Genomic DNA, 10,900 nt, shown 5'->3' with positions numbered 1-10,900 from the left:
TCTTAACAGAAGCCGACTGTTCCCCGTGCCCAGAACCTCAGAACTCTCAAGCTCTTCCTGTGGCTGATTCCCTTCTCCTTCAGAATTCTTCCCTCTGGTTTTTGTGTCCCCTTTCCAAATCCATGTCCCGTGGTTTTATTCTCTTGTTTGGCGGTGGCCGCCCTTCCATCTGCAGCCACCGCTCAACCTGTTGATGACACGCCCTCTCTTACGTATCCCTTCCTTGTCTCATTTCAGGTCGTGAATGAATACCTTTTATGTTTTTAAACCATATGATATTTTATTAAATATTCTTTTAATATAACCTATACATCGTATATACCACATTAGGATTTAATATATCATTAAAACATTATAAACATTATTTTTAACATATCACATTGTTTTAGTATATATTTGTTTTAATATAACATTATAAACTTTATACTTGGATCCCCTTTTTTTAATTAATTACTTGTATATATTTTAACATTTATTTGATTAATTTATTAATATTTAACATTTATTTTATTATTTTATTAATATAATTTTATCAATAATCTGGAATATATAATATATATAGTCCTCTTTTAAGATCTACCCATACCTTAAGCAATATTGATGAATGAGTAGAACCTTCCAAGAAGTGTCATGGTATTTAGCACTTGGAATCAATTTAGTATAAAATACTAGTGTGGTGTATGCGACACATGCATATGTAGCTATCATATGCATGTACCGTATACCTGCTATTATGCTTGCGTTCTTTATATTTATAGATGGGTCGTTACAGAAGAATTGAAGATAAATTTGAATAAGTTGCTACAATAAATGGTTACTAATGGTGAAAGGGTAGTAAAGGAAACTCATGATGAGAACAAAAGAAATGTTAATCATGATTTCATAGACTCTAATGTTGGATTGAAGACCCACCATGTTCCAAAAATTGATATGAGGAAGTTTGATGGCAAGGATCCCGAAACATGCATACTACAGATGGAGCAATTTTTCGATCTCCATAATGTGAAAAACACACAAAAGGTACATATTGCAACTTTATATTTGGAATCAAATCAGTTTGTATGGTATCGATGGCTTTGCTCTCGTAAACAAATTGTCACTTGGTAAATTTTTACGGAAGAAATGATAGCACATTATGAGGATACAAAAAGCAACACCTTTTTTAGCCAATTGATAAATCTCAAACAAAAGGGTTTAATGATGGAGCACATTGAGGACTTCCAAAAATTGAACATAAGGGTAAAAGATATTCCAGAGGAGCATAGGATTGATGTGTTCATAAGGAATTTAAAGGATAATATCCAACATGAGGTTCGCCTTTGGGAACTTGATTCAATTGAGAAGGCATTCAGGTTAGCAAGAAAATGGAAAGCAAAATTATGGCAACCAAGAAGCCTACCACTCACAACTATAAATATCGAAGTGTTGTTTCCCCTAGCCTTCCACAACCTCTAAGGTTGACACCACAAAAATTGGAAGAAAAAAGAGCAAAAGGGTTTTGTTGCAGTTGTGATAGAAAATACACTAAAGGTCATAAGTGTGTTGAGAAGAAATTATTCTACATAGATTGTGAATAGGAGGAAGAAAAGGAACAAGAAATGTTAAAAGAAGAAGATATACTCTAGGAACAAACCCTATATGATCTGAAAATCACACTTGAGTGACCTCAGTTAATTAATTATTGAATGGAGGTATTACAGACTCATGTGCTGGTGTGTGTCTATGTTATTTTAGGCAATGGATCGATCAGATTGCAAAATACACAAACACTGAAAATAGAAAATAACAGAGAAAAACAGTAAGTAAGATAAGAACACAAAAATTAATAAGGAGTTCACCCTATCCTCCAAGGCTACGTCTTCGGTCTAGCTCTCAGTGGTGGCCTTATTTTCTTGTGTCTTTAAAGTAGAGGATTACAATGAGGAGCTCAAACTGAGTCTCCTAAAACAGAATTGCTTGGCAGGGTGGTTCTTGGATTCCCCAAGCCACTAGAGTGCACAGACTCTTTTCCTTACCAGCTCTGGACCTCTCTGGTATTCAATGGGAGGAGCCTAATGTGGTGCTCAGTTCCTCGACAGATCCTCTCAGGGATGGCTCAATGCTGCCTTATGCTGCAGGTCAGCTCAACTCTCTATCTTTCTGCTCTTTGCTTCACTGTCTCTTCGTTCTCTGTCTTCGTCTTCTTCTTTCTCCAGTCTCCATTCTCCTTATGTTCTGTTCTATCTGTTCATGGCTTTAAAGCTAGTCACTCTCATGACTGCTCGATTCCCCTTCCACCTCCGTCGAATCGCCTGCTGCTGTTCACTTGGAATTCCCTGTCTTTTGCGTCATCATCAACGACTCATAGGGAGTGGCCACTTGTCCTCTTGTGAACTGCGCCAGCTCTTCCTCGTCGGTTCGGTTTTCCAGTTACACTGTGGAATGAGTCATTCGCCATCTCAGCGGTCAAATTGGACCTCAAATCCTTATACATCGCGGCTTAATCCCCTGTTAAATCCGATTCCCCCATTGGGCGTGATCTCAACCATTAGATCTAGAGCCCCCAGATCCGACGCCATACACTCATTTCGCGTGGTTGACTTGCTCGACCTTTAGCGCGCGATGAGTAGCGGTTGTCTCTCTCTTCCTCCTACCATGTGTTGGGCACTGAGTGGAATCACTCACTTTTCTTCAATTCCGCTTACCGCCCAAGGGTGCCCCCAATAAATATCGCCGATTTTGGAGCGCGGGTCCCGCCTTTAGCCTTTAGTGCTTTCCCCACGGTTTTCCCGACTTCCATGCGACCGAGCGCTTCGGGGCTTTCCTTCTCAAGGGTTTTTTCCCAGTGATGCGTGATTATTCACGCATCAAAAACTGCCTCCTTTTCCCGATATAGGCTTCCCAAGTGCTAGTTTCGCCTCCTGCGCAGTCTCCATGGGCCTCGGTCAGCGCGCTTTGACCGAGGTCCTCGTCGTTCCTCGCTGGCTACCAACTGCCATTGTTCAGAGGTCTTCCTGATCGCTCTGTGCTCTTGAATTCGAAGTTTTGTCCTGATTTGATACAGTCATGGCTCTCTGATTATTTTCATGGATCCAATTCGGGTCACTAGATAAAGAAGAAATGAATCCGACAATATCTTGTAATGCATTGGCTAGAATTACCACTCCTCAAACTATCAAGATAGAAGGACATATCAAGAAGAAAAATGTAATAGTGTTGATTGATTTGGGAAGTACCCATAATTTTTATTCATTGTAAGATAGCCAAGGAATTGAATTGCTTCCTATATCTAGCACCAGAGTGTCAAGTGATGGTTGCAAGTGGAGGAACCATAAATTTCTCTTGAAAGTGCCATAATATCAAGCTATCAATGGGAGAATATGTATTGAATAGCCCAATGCTTTCCATTCCAATGGGTGGTGCTGATGTTGTACTAGGAGTCCAATGGCTACAATCTTTGGGTACAATAGTTTTTAATTTTCAAGAATTTTTCATGAAAATTTGTGTGAAGGAAAGGAAGTTGAATTAAGGGTTATTGTAGGGAAACTGGGAAAGATAATCATCTCTAACAATATGAAAAAGCTTCTAAATAAGGAACAACGAGGTGTAATTGCACCACTAGAGGTTCCCACATCGAAATCATCTAATTATCTAGATCTCCAAAAAGTCTTGGACAATCATTCCAAGGCACCTAAGACTCCTAAATGCCTCCCACCTATTCGTGATCATGATCATGCTATTCATTTGATTCCAGAAAGTGTTCCTCTAAACATCAGGTCGTACAGATATCCCTATGCCCAAAAGAGTGAAATTGAACGTATGGTTGCATTTATGCTAGAGGTTGGTATAATTCAACCTAGTCAAAGTTCTTTCTCTGCTCCAGTAGTATTGGTGCACAAGAAGGATGGATCATGGCGCATGTGTACGGATTATAGGGAGCTCAACAAGCTCACTATTAAAGATAAATTTCCCATTCCTGTCATTGATGAATTATTCGATGAATTGCATGGATAAATTTACTTCACCAAGTTGGATCTTTGTTCAGGATATCATCAAATCAGGGTGCCTACATGTAATGGGGGAACTACCACCCATATCACTCAAAAATGTCTCAAAATCAAGATAAACCATTGTAATTTGAAGTTTTTTTGTAGTGCCCCACTCTAGTTGACTGGCAGCGATATGATTTTAACATTTATTTAGCCCTAAGGCCCACACTCTATTCTTTGAGGACCTCGGGTTGAGGATCCAGACACATGACTCTATTATTAGTGGTTGTGATGTTTATGTATGTTCTCCATTGATTTTATGATGAAGATAACATTAATGGTGTATTTTATCTATTGGTATTATGATGATCGTAGCATTAATGGTTATGCATGTTCTCTATTGATATTATGATGATGGTAGCATAAATGGTTATGTTTGGTCTTTATTGAAATTATGATGATGATAACAATAAAGGATACATATGCTCGCTATTGATATCATGATTATGATAAATCTGATGGATAGGTATGTTTTCTATTTATGTTACGATGTTGATAGATTTGATGGATATGTATGCTTCCATTTGATGTTATGATGACGATAGCCATGATGGATGGGTCCCCTATGTTACCTACTTGCATTAGTTCTGGTTCACAATGTACAACGATATGAATGACTAGGTGATATTGATGATGCTATTATGACAATGACTAACACTGAGAAACTGCGTTACTGATGATTATTGAGTATGGCAAGAAAACCACCAGAGGAACTCACATATGACGAGTTGACGACACCTGCTTTAATGAAAATTTATATTTTGTCTTTGAAATTCTAAGTCAATTTTGAAAACCTGCTATATATGTTAATCTATATTCTAATGATATGTTAGTGGTTGCAGGCATAGATTAGTTGCTTGGCCGAATGACTCACATATGGGTGATGGGGTTGTACAATTGGATGGAATTGCATGGGAAGGGTGGGGCAGTGTCCCTGATCTCACCCACTAGCACTCCTACCGTGAATTGGGATGGAAAGGTTGAAACACCTTCACCTTGAAGATCACGATGCCATGAGGGCAGGTCCCAAAGTTGGGTCGCTCATGAGGATTTTACTTGGGGCGCACATCAAGGTGGATTCCTTGATCCCTAACACCTTTAGTTTCACTATAGCAGGAAACATAAGAGATGATAGTGATCTCTGTCATTGCACCTATACTTTCCCCTCATAGCCATTGAATGTTTGAAGGGCAAGTGGCGTGGCACTCTTGGAACTTCAAGGGAAGTTCTTGAAGGGCACAACCAACTTGGAACCCTTGGCATCACAAATAAACTGTTTCACGTGACACCCTTTGAACTTCAAGGGAAGTTATTGAAGGGCACGACCAAACTTGGCACCCTTAGAATCATTAAAAATAAATAAATAAATAAATATAATAAATATATGAAAAACCAGGTAAATTCACATCAAGGGTAAAGGATGTTAGAAACTGAGGTAATTAAGTCAAGAATAAAACTTGAGAAGAGGATCATAGGAAGAAATAAAATATTTTACCTTAAAAACTCTACCCTTCCCATGTTGGAAAATATTAGGTAGATAATGTAATTTAATTAGGTAAAAAGTGGAAAGAGGGACATAAATGTAAGGATAAATATTAATCCTAAAATAGTTAAACCTAATTAAGAGAAGAGGATGGTGAATTAAAATAAGGTTAATAAATTAAATTTTGAGAAATTTAGAGAACCTCCTTGTGGCAACAACCAACATAAGAATATCCATCTAAGAGATAAATTGAGTTAATTTAGGGATTAGATAGGGGATCAAACATTGACTTATCAACTGACTTAAGTAATGAACACAAATTAAGGAGTAAAAAAGGGGATCAAGAGACAAATAAGAGAGGAAATATGAATCTTGTATAGGTGAGGAAAAATGTTATTTTTAAATTAAAATTTAAGTAAATAATTTTGGAGATTCTTGATGAGAGAGTGACACATGAGTGGGTGAATAATCAAAATATTGGATGAACAAAAATAATTAATTATGCATGAAATGCCAAGTGTCACCTATGAGGACTCCTATAAAAGAAGGGGCAGGCCATGGGAGAAGGGAATTTTTCTTTACCCTATTGTTAGATGGATGAGACCATGTCAGAGTAGTGACTACGAGCTATGGTGATTTTGGTGAGGTAGAGGACTTTAGAGAGGGGACTCTTGAGCCAAAGAGTGCTCTCCTCTACCAGCTATTACATTCCTCCATTGTACAACCCCATTGCAGCTCGGGGGTTTGCGTGGAATGAGAGTACCCAAGGAGTAGGTTGGGAGGTCAACTGGTGGGTCATTGCATTCAGTTTAAGCGCGTCGGCATTCACACTTGGGGGCGATCAACAACAAAGGAGGGCAATTAGCGACAAGTCAATTTGAATCTCGTCTCCTGGTGAATGATACATATGTTGTTATATATTCTTTTGCAAGAATTCATTATGGTTTTAGTTAATCACATGTAGATTAGATGATATGTTCGATGAAGTAAAATTCATGAAAGTTTTATATAAAGTTTTCTTGAGTTCCCAATGCTACTTTTTTTATGGTTGAATTTTTAATATTTAGTTAAAAAAAATAAAAATTTATAGGGTTGGCTCCTACACTTGGTATCAGAGCAAGGGTTTCAATCCCTTTGGGACTTGTTGATGGTGCTGGACCTACCGACATGTCAAGGGGATCTCCCTGGTAAGAAGTACCAATTAGACCTCAGACCGTTTGGTGTAGGAGTCCCAACAGTGGGTTGTAAGGTAATGCCTTGACCACGATGTCACACAAAGGCAAGTAAGATAACTCTTTCAGTAGCAAGGGTGTGATTGATGCAGTGAGTTAAGGAATGAGTATGAGAGGTTCCAACACTTCAAAGGGAGAGGAAGGTGAGGGTGGGTTCCAGGTTGGAAGGGATCAGTCCCAACCTGGCTAGGAGAACACAACACAAAGGACATGCACAACTTCCTGCAGAGTAGTCGACACGGATGCGGTAGTACCAACATACAAGGTAAGATAACACGAACAAAACTCATCGCTCACTTCGAGACGAGTGTGACAGTTGATATAACAAGGTTCAGAGAAAGGTCTGTTTGGTGTTTGGCAGAGCAGTCGACACGAACGATGATAGAATTAAAAACATATGCAACACATTAACAACAAGATTCATAGAATTGCATGTGAATTAGTTCATACAAAAGTACGTAAGTTAAACAACATGTATCATTAAGGCAACCAGAGCAGTCCAACTACAATAACAACATATGCATGAAAATGTGTTGGCTTTTATTATATAAAGAAGTGTAAGTCACAATCATACAATACACCATGTAAACCTACTAGCCCCGTCAGTGGAACGTTACAGCCACATCCACTTGCTCCTCCAAAGAGATGTACTAGCTCTGTGCAGTGGAGAAGCCAAGGCGCGTTACAATACTGTCCAAGCCTTTTTCAAGATAGTCTTAGTAGAAGGTTGGCTGACCAAAAGCCTATACAATGAGTTATGAGGGATTTTTTATAGCAAAGGGTGGGGTGACCCTTAACATTCCCCTTTATGACAGTTCAACTACCCTCATGACTCTCCACCTACTCTATGACTGTTACATCCAACTGTTGAAATTCGACTTACACTTGACATGACTCAACATTATAATGCACATGTACTCATGTGAGACAACATGTCTTGAGCAAGCCTTGCAAGACATCAATGACACTTGGTCCGCTGTGGTGAGACCATGATTTGATATTCACCCTATGAGTGACATCAGTTAAAGATTTATTAAACCAAGGTATTACAGACTCATGTGCTGGTGTGTGTGTTTTGTGTTATTGAAGCAACGGATCGATCATATTGCCAATACACAGACAATAAAATGGGAAGACAGCAGAGAAATACAGTAAGCAAACATAAAGACACAAGCAATTTTAATAAGGATTTCACCCTATTCTCCAGGGCTACATCTCCAGTCCAGCTCTCAGTGGTGGCCTTATTTTTATTGTGCCTTTAAGCAGAGAAATTACAATACAGGGACTCAATGTGAGTTCTCCTGAAGCAGGTTTTTCTTGGCAGGGTGGTTCTTGGATTCCCCAAGCCACTTGAGTACATAGACTTATTCTTCCTCCCAGCTCTGTTACCTTCTAGTCTACAGGGGAGAGCCCAATGTGGTGCTCAACTTGGACAGATTCCTCTATCGGAAGGCTTGAATCTTCAAGCTCTCTAGTGCTCGATGCTGCCTCTGGTCAACTTGGACCTCTATCTCTTCTGCTTTTCTTTACTGTTCTCTGTGTTCAGTCCTCCTCTTTGGGTTCACTGTTCCACTTCTTCGTCTCTTGAATTTTTGCTGTCTTACTTCTGCTTCTGATTCAACTGTCTCTATTCATGGCTTTATCCATTCAAAATCTATGCCTGTTCAGTTCCTCTTCCACCTCTATCTCTTCACCTTTTGCAGCTGCGCTTGGAGTTCCTAGTTCGACGTCATTATGAATGCTCAGGGAGTGGTCACTTGTCCTCCTCTAAACGGTGCCAGCATACTTCGTCAATTCATTTCTTCAGTTACGTCGTGGATGAATATTTCCTCCATCGTGGCGGTCAAAACGGATTCCAAATCCCTTCTAAAATGTGGCGTATTCCCTTGTCGATTCTTCTTCCTCCATCGAGCGTGATCTTAGCCGTCCGATTTGAGCCCTCCAGATCTGACTCCATACGCACGTTTCACGTGGTTGACTTGCTCGACCGATAGCACGCGATCAACGATGGTTTTCTCTCACCTCCACTTGCCACGCGTCGATCGATGTATGGAATCACTCCGCTCTTGTCCAAAACCTCTTACTGTTCATGGTCACCCCGATCAAAACCACCGATTTTCCAGAGCGTGGGGCTCTCCTTATACGTTTAGCATTTTTTTCCTTTTCCGCCTGCGGTCCTCCGGTTCCCAATGCGACTGAGTGCTCGGGCTTCCTCCATTTCGGCCCTGTTTGCCTAGCGATGCGCGATTAGGCGCTAATCGCGCATCAAAATCCACCTCCGTTTCCCGATCCGGGGCTCCCAGGGGCTACTTTGACCTCTCGCACAGTCTCCATGGGCCTCGGTCAACGCGCTTTGACCGAGGTCCTCGTCGTTCCACACTGGCTACCATTGCCACTGGTTCAGGGTGTTTTTGATCACTGTTTTGGATTTCTTTAGAGATTTGTTTGACCTGATACAGTCATGGTTCTTTGACAATCTTCTATGGATCCGATTCGGATCACGACCTTCCCACTGAAAAAGCTTTTGGACCACCAAAAGTTGGTTTTCAAGCATCGACTAAGTGAGGATACTATTTCTTCACTTGTCCAATCTCAATCCACTTTGCGCTGCTCAGCTTTGAACCTTTGAGCCCAATCCTGAGGTACTCCACATTTCCCCTGTGTGTTGTCCTTACCTTCCTGTCTAGCACTGTGTCTTCCTGCAACTCATTGAGATATTCAGGTAGCAGGTCATCGATAGAAGGCAATTGACTCTGCTCTTCAGGGTCCTCAATCATTGAAGGTTCAAACAATCTCAAGCAATCTGCATTTATGACTGAGTAGATGTGCATGTAAGCTGGTAAATCAAGGTGAAAATCATTTTCCCAAATCTTCTCAAGTATCCTAAAAGGTCCATACCTGATAGGCTTTAGCTTTTTACCTTCACCTTGCATCCTGTCCTTGCTGATATACAGCCAGACTTGGTCTCCAACTTGAAAACTATGCTCCATCTGATGCTTGTCATGCCTAGCCTTATACTTGGCCTAGCTCTTTTCCAGCTGTTCCTGTACTGCCTAGTGGATCTCCTGGATCTGTTCAATGAACCTAGTTTCCTTGTCCACATCACTGTGTCCATCAACCATGGTATCTTTACCAAAGACAAAATCCAAAGGAGACCTTGGTGTGAAACCAAAACAGGTCTCAAAAGGAGATCTCTGTGTAGAAGAGTGCTTGGCTTTGTTGTAAGCATGCTGCACATAACACAAGTGTTCATCACAAAGCTTAGGGTGTTTGCTACAATAACCTCTCAGTAACTGGATCACTGTCCTGTTTACTACTTCTGTTTGGCCATCTTTTTGTGGATGAAAAGATGTGCTTTTCTTCAACTTGGTGTCCATCAGTTCCCATAGACTTGACCAAATCAGATACAATGGAAGTGGGTAATCCAAAATGAACCCATACATGTTCAAAGAACAATTTTGCAGTCTATTCAGCTGTGATCTGTTTACTACAAGGTATCAAAATACACATTTTGCTAAACCTATCCACAACAACATATAGATAATCATGACCTTTCCTAGATTTAGGCAATCCTCCAACAAAATCCACGGAAACACTTTCCCAAGGGTGAGAAGGAACTAGCAATGGAGTGTATAAGCCTAGTTTTCTATTGCTGGGCTTGCTTTTAGCACACATGGCACACCCTCTTACATATCTAGAAACTGTCTCGTTCATTTTCGGCCAATAACAGAACCTTTGCAGCTGTGAAACTATTTTACTTACCCCAAAGTGACCTGATATCAGAGAAGTGTGTGCTTCCCTAATTATCTTTACTCTCTCGGTTTGTGGAATGCAGAGTTTCCCACAATGGTATAAGATTCGGTCCTTCATATGATAGTCCAATTCTTCTACTCTTTTGCCTTGACTCAAAGTTGCATATACATCTTTAAAGTCCATATCCTAAGCATATTGTTCTATGTAGCTTTCATGTAGCACAGAATTATTCTTAAGTATGGTGGATGCATTTATAATGGGTCTAGATAACATGTCTGCAACCTTGTTATGTATGCCCTTTTTATATCTGATGACTAAATGAAACTGTTGTAGAAAACCCATCCATCTGTAATGTCTTGATTGCTGCAACTTAGTTTGGGAGTGTAGATATTAAAGTGGCTGAT

The sequence above is a fragment of the Pinus tabuliformis genome, chromosome 9 (assembly GCF_031772625.1).
Source record: "Pinus tabuliformis cultivar Carrire ecotype Pingquan chromosome 9, CPIR1, whole genome shotgun sequence".
Classification (NCBI taxonomy): Eukaryota; Viridiplantae; Streptophyta; class Pinopsida; order Pinales; family Pinaceae; genus Pinus; species Pinus tabuliformis.
Note: the sequence above shows the minus strand (reverse complement) of the source record.